General features: G+C 49.2%; 1 long non-coding RNA gene across 1 annotated transcript in view; it reads right to left on the bottom strand.

Moving 5' to 3' along the window:
• The window catches only part of LOC138682366 (uncharacterized), a 56581-nt gene that overhangs the window by 20645 nt on the left and 29737 nt on the right, over positions 1-6199 (bottom strand). Inside the window, exons 3-5 of the long non-coding RNA XR_011322463.1 lie at positions 5427-5590; positions 4748-4844; positions 371-498 (exon numbers count right to left, since the gene is read on the bottom strand). This is a non-coding gene — a long non-coding RNA (uncharacterized lncRNA). The remainder of the gene's footprint in view (positions 1-370; positions 499-4747; positions 4845-5426; positions 5591-6199) is intronic.

The following is a 6199-nucleotide window of genomic DNA, read 5'->3' as shown; positions in this document are numbered from 1 at the left end:
AATAATTTGATATAATTAGAAAATTGATTCATTGAAAATTCATTACTGGAACCCTGTCCCACGAGTCAGAGTTCGACAGGCTCCAAGACACTTTCTTCTGTGACATGTTACTGCTAAACTGACAGCCAAAGTGACACCTACGTTTGTTTTACAAGAACTGGTTTTTGAGTTCCAGCTCCCAGAGTCAAATAATTATGTGTGATTTGCTACATTTATTAAAACTATCTGTTGATTCTAGCCCCCGCGCCTGGTGAGAGTCCCGACTCCCAACAAGAATGGGAATAACAAGAACGGGATATATATTAATTTGACAGTATCTCATGCAATATCTGCTCGGATGCGGCAGTACTGCTGACAACTGTTACTGTACCTGTTTCTAGGACTCTCAGCACGTGGCCACCAGAAACGTGAGCCTGCACTTACACAACCTCTGCCTCCCGCGCTGGTAACACCTGGGAGTTATCGCCACTTCACCCCTTGGGAGAAGGGGGACCGTCGCTGCAAGGACAAAGTAAATTTGGATGATGTGACCAAGCCTGAACGATGCCTGAGTTTTAGGCTTTCCAGTGTTCCAAGCAAGGAGCTCTGCTATCCCCCACTCTCCCCGGGGGTCAGCACAAAGGCTCCCTGCAACTGGAAACCAGCAATTCCAGCCAGGGACCAGCGCTCCCTTCACCATCCCTCTTCTCCATCCCTCTGCACCGGTGTGGAGCCCTTTGGACACAGCATCCTGCTGCCCCCCTGCACAGATGCAGCGCAGCATCCCGCTGCTCTGCCCATCCCAGGGCTTCGCTCCTGGCAAAGAAAAGCACAGTTTGCTCGTGTTTATTAAAAACGGAGATGGCAAGAAAAGGCAACCCTTGAACACATCTCTCCAAGCTGGGATTTTGAGCTTTTAACATCCCTTCAGGTCTGGGACTTTTCAAACACAGCAGAGCAGGCTGGGGGCTGAGGGATGGTAACTCCGACCAATTACAAAGTAATTAAAAGACCCACCGTGGGCTCCACAGAGAAAGCTTCGCATATGGACTTTAATTATTATACCACAGTCTTGCCAGAAAAACACAAAAGAGGATCTCAGGCAGCTCAGAGGATGCATATGGCTTGTGTAGGTGGAGAAAGCTAAGAGACTGTTACTTTGGGTAGGAAGTGGATTTTCTCTCTCCTATAATCTTGTTAAATTACCCTGTTTTTAAATCAATGATTTATATCTCTCTCTTCAAATCCAAAGGGGGGGGGGGAACCTCTCTAAACAGCAAGTATGTGACAAGCAATACATTTTCACTTTCATTTATCCTCGCATTGCAAAGTTCACTCAGCAAACCAAAAGTGTTAAAGGAAAATACTGGGAAGGACTGGTTAAAAAGAAAACCTTGGCTGAAATGAGATGGAAAACAGATTTCCCAGGTTAGGTAAGTATCAGAAAATAATACATAATGTTAGACATCTGAAAAAGGAAGTAGGAAAATATTTAGGAATTTGCATAACCATTTGCAGCCTAAGAAAAGCACAGAAAAACAGTTTCATTACAAAAGGACATTTCAAATAAGCGGCCATGCCAGGAGGTGCTGCGCACCGTGATCTTCACCGAGAAATAGCAATGCCCTGTGCACAGCACTGTTTTTCTTGCAACTGCCTGTGTATAAGTGGCTGAGGATTCCCGATCAGATTTTCATTTGCGATGCTTGCCGTTTGGGTTTCAGGGAGTCTCCCCTCCCTTTCACACCAGTTTTGCATCTGTGTAGGTCTAGCAGCTTCCATGGGGAATCATCTCTTAGCAACACTCACAAAAATAAAATAAAATAAAAACCCACACAGACCTGAGACAGAGGCCACGCTGCAGCCCACCTGCAACAGGGAGAGCTGGCACATGGGAATTTACACTGACAGCCACGGATTTTCAGACAGGGAAAAGGGAAAAAAAACCCAAAACATCTAAAATCTCTACTTAATGGAATTATATACACTCTACCAGCAAACTGCAAGGAAATGCCAGCAACCGCAGTGCTGCTTCTGGGCACAACACCATCACCGTTGGCCACGGCCCTCTCACCCCAAGGAGCAGGATGAGGAGACCGCGGGGAAACGCAGGGCTGGGAGAGGTGCTGCCCGCTCGGATGTGTTTCCCCCCCTGCCATCCCCGAGCCGGCGCGTGGCCCCACGCCAGCACCTACCGGGGGGGCTGGCACGCACCACGCTCGCCGCAGGTTTGGGAGGAGTTGCCAAAAGAAAAGCAATGCCCACGGGTGGAAACCCAGTGGCTTGGTGGCAAACCGTGCCGGTAGGCATGGTGCATCACAGCAGTGCAAACCAGGCTGCTCCTGATGGCCCAGGGAGTGCAGGTTACCCCTGGAAGAAGTTGCACCTAATAAAGTTCACCATCCCCTGCCTGCACCCTGCAGCACCTTGCTGGCCCATCAGGGGCTTCCCACCCTCTGCCACTTCAGCCAGGCAAGCGCTGCTCGTCTAGCGTCACGGTGAGCAAAGGCTGAAATGCTGACGCGATGCCAGGCTTTATGCCCTGTGAGCTCAAACGATACGAACACTTTGGAGGCAAATGCGCATGTCCCAGCGGGCAATCCTGCGCCGGCTGCTCCAGACGATGCTGAGGGCGGTGCGACTGAAAGCAGGTGCAGAAAAGCAGGTTTTGGTGAAAGCATTGCTGCGGCAACACTGGGGCAAGCAGTGGGTACGGCACCACGTGGCACCGCCGGTTGCCCCCCTGCAGCATGCCATGCCGTGCTGCAGGGTGCAGTCTTGCAGTTTTCTACAATACATGAGAATTTGTCCTCTGGGGTGCAGGCAAGTGCTGGCAGGGATGTCAGCCCACACTGCCCACATGGCTGCAGAGCCTGAGCTGCCACCCTGGCATGCAGCAGCCCAAGAGCAGCCGTGGACATCAAAGCCTCTTCCCCACAGCTGAGTCCTCCTCTCCCACTCAACCCAAACACTACGAAGTGTCCCATACCCGTTAAGCTCGACGTGCCCAAAACCGGAACAAGTGCGAATGATTTAAGAGGTACCGAGGTTGGTACTTTGGCAACAGTTTGTCCTTGCTGGGCTCGAAGGACAAAGTCATGTTTTGTTTGCTTATATGGAAGCTTTATTTTCCCCTCGCAGCCCGAGACTGGCGCAGCAAGCCCTGCCGAGGGGTACGAGCCTGCTCCAGGCTGAGGGGACAGGGACCCCGGAGCTGAGCACAGCACGGCTGCGTGATGTGCACGGCTCAACCTGGGCTGCTCCAGCTTTTTAAGCTTAGAGGAGCGTGAAAACTCCACACATCAGAGCCAAGAAATTCCCTTACTCAAAATGATCGTGTCCTTTCCCGCAGAGGGGATGCACGACGCGTTTCGGATGTTGTCCCCTTGCCTCTGCAAAGCAGGGTTCAAATGACTCCGAAGGCTCCAAACCTCTGTTTGTAGGATGCTGGCGAGTCTCTCCCCTCAGCTCTGGAAAACACTATAGAGTATTATCCAACCATTTTAAGTCTATCCAATCAACGCCTCATCTACCTTCTAATTTCTGAAAGCCCCACTGTGCTGCCATTGAGCACCAACTCTTCATTACTGCCTCCAAATGGCTCTGTCCTACGACCCAAATGCCTCACGTAAGGTTTCGCCAGCTGCGACAGCAGAGCGGAGCTGGGTGTCAAGGAGTCAGGAGGAAGCACTGACATCATGGACAGACGTCTTTAGCTCTGCTGACTCACTGCTTTTCCCCCCAGCAGGGAAAACACGTCCGAGCACCATGAGCTTTTCCCACAGTTACTGTCGGTGGACCTGCGGCTGAGCAAGACGTGGGGGAATACAGAAGAGCCCCTTTCTATTTCTGGACCCTGGGTGAGGTGGATGGAAATTGCTAGGCTCCTGGTTCCCGTGGGAAGCCATTAATAACCTCCTAAACACTGTCACATCCTTTAACGTGCGTGCTATTATGGGATGCTGAGAAAGCAGCCATTGGGTTGGTAAGCACATGGGGCTCCTTCCCCCACGCTGCCCACCAGGCAGTGCCAGGACGGTCCCACCGTGCCCCAGCCCTGGCTCGGCACAAGACACGACTTTGTGCGCCTGTCCCCACTGCTGACGGTGTATTTGAAAAGGAAATCCTCCCACGTGGCCTCGATGACTGTGAGGGAAATAAAGCCATCTGTTCATTGAGACATGCCTGCTTCAAACCAATTAATATAAAGAGCTTATATTAAAGGATCTCACTTAGATGCAAATCCCCTCTTGTAAACAAACCTTACAGGTCTCGGCCCCAGTCTCTAAAGCAAGTTCCAATCTGATTAGTTACTCCACATGCCTTAAATTCCCCCTTGTAGTTACCAATGAATAAAACTGTAAATTCTACCTGTTTGCTGAGGTATATTAAACACCTACTGAATTTCACCTTGAGGTGCCCTTTTCAGTGATATTTAGTGAAACTGGGACCTCTCTGGGTGAAAGACAAGTAATTTAATTTGTTTCTTTGCATTAGCTGTTCTCCAGACCACCACCCACACATCACAGTTTGAGACCTCCACAACAGTACAGCACACACTGAATTTTATCTCCCATATACGCACCAGTGTTGACTATTTTTGGATGACTGCCTAAACCAGAGTGCACAGCACAAGGTGCATAGTTCAGTGTACTAAAAAACAGGAGAATGAATTAACGAGAAGGGTGTCCAGCACCAGTTTTCTGACTTACTCAGAGCAGCAGCCCTAGAAAGCATCTGGGAAAGTGCTTCGTTTAGGTGAGCTTACCTGGGCAGGACGAGGACTGAGTGTTGCTGCAGGAACACCACACATGTTGACTCTGTGAACTCTGGACAAGCAGTCGGATGAGGAAACACTACCACCCCTATGGAGGAAAGGCATTTGTTGGCCGATGGTTTAAATGTGGTTAGCAACAGGACGGATCCACAGGCTGCTCCTCTGCAGTTCAAGGAAGCCTGAGGAAACTCTCCACAGCTCCTCTGAGCATGAGCCTTTCACACACACACACACACACACCCAATATCCACTTTTTTTCTCATATAATTCATTTTTCTTCTTGGTCTTTCCACTTCCATTTAAACACACAAGCCTGAAAGCTTCCAAAACTGTAGCACAGCCTGGCAAAGCTGTTCAGCAATGTATATCCCTGCCCTTTTTAGCTTCAGTCCTGGGCCACTCTCTGCTCCCCACAGCAGTGAAGTGATTCCAGGTCACCTCAGTGGGCATGTGCCCATCAGTAAAAAGGGTTTGATCCTGGGTCAAAAATAGCCTGGCTTCTTTCCCTTGCCTCGTACATCACTTTTTTTCTGTACTGTTTAAAAACAGGCAGAGAGAAGCAGGAAAACAATCAAACTATGAGAGCTAATTGAATATTAAGAAGTATACATGTCATTTCTTTGGGTTTCTTCCCTGTCTTTATAAGTAAAGCAGACTCCCTAGGTGGTACCTGGGGTGTCCATACAGAGGTCTGTGCTTTGCTTCTCTTTTCTTGCTTAGAGTCAGACCCACAACCTTTGCTCAGGAGGAAAAGTCCCTTTCCAGTAATGAAAATCTCCCAAACACGGACTAAATAATTTGGCCCTGCAGTAGAAGACAGTAGGAGATGCCTTTCTGGAAGAAAAAGGGGGGGAAAAAAAAAAAAGCTTTTCATTAAAGTTGAGCCCAGTTCCCTAGGAGGTTTCCAAAGATGGCAATTCAACTCCTTGTCCAGGAGCTGCAGTTTGTCAGAGGCAAGCACTGGGAGAAGAAAAGAAGAAATCACCTCAAACCTGCTGAAAGAGCAGTAGACACGCATATGGACATCATGTCTCATTGCTGTCCTTCCCCAAGAGTGGAACAGCTCTTCTGTCAGCCCCCGGACTTCCCAGCTGGTACAGAACAAGTGTCTCTCCCTTGGCCTGGAGGCAACAGAACAGGAATTTTTGGTCTTACACAAAATTCGTCACTGAAAGTGAAAATGTGGGTGTCCCGTACCTGCATGCAGGGCAGAAGCTATTGGGAGCTGCTGAGCTGCACTGAAACCACTGCAAGTAAACGAGGAGTTTGACAGAAAGAGAAGAGCTGGTGCTGGGAACCCTTCTGATTTTGGCATTGAAAGTGTTACAGAAAACATGCCATAAAGTTCCTCTGAGGCTTTAATTTCCCTCCCCCCAATCTTCCTTTGATTTTGATCCCCTCCTTTCCTCGCGTCCTTTGAACTTTTAAAAAGGCACTTTGAAG

Source organism: Haliaeetus albicilla, chromosome 27, assembly GCF_947461875.1.
Source record: "Haliaeetus albicilla chromosome 27, bHalAlb1.1, whole genome shotgun sequence".
NCBI lineage: Eukaryota > Metazoa > Chordata > Aves > Accipitriformes > Accipitridae > Haliaeetus > Haliaeetus albicilla.
Note: the sequence above shows the minus strand (reverse complement) of the source record. Positions and strands in the feature narration are given on the sequence as shown.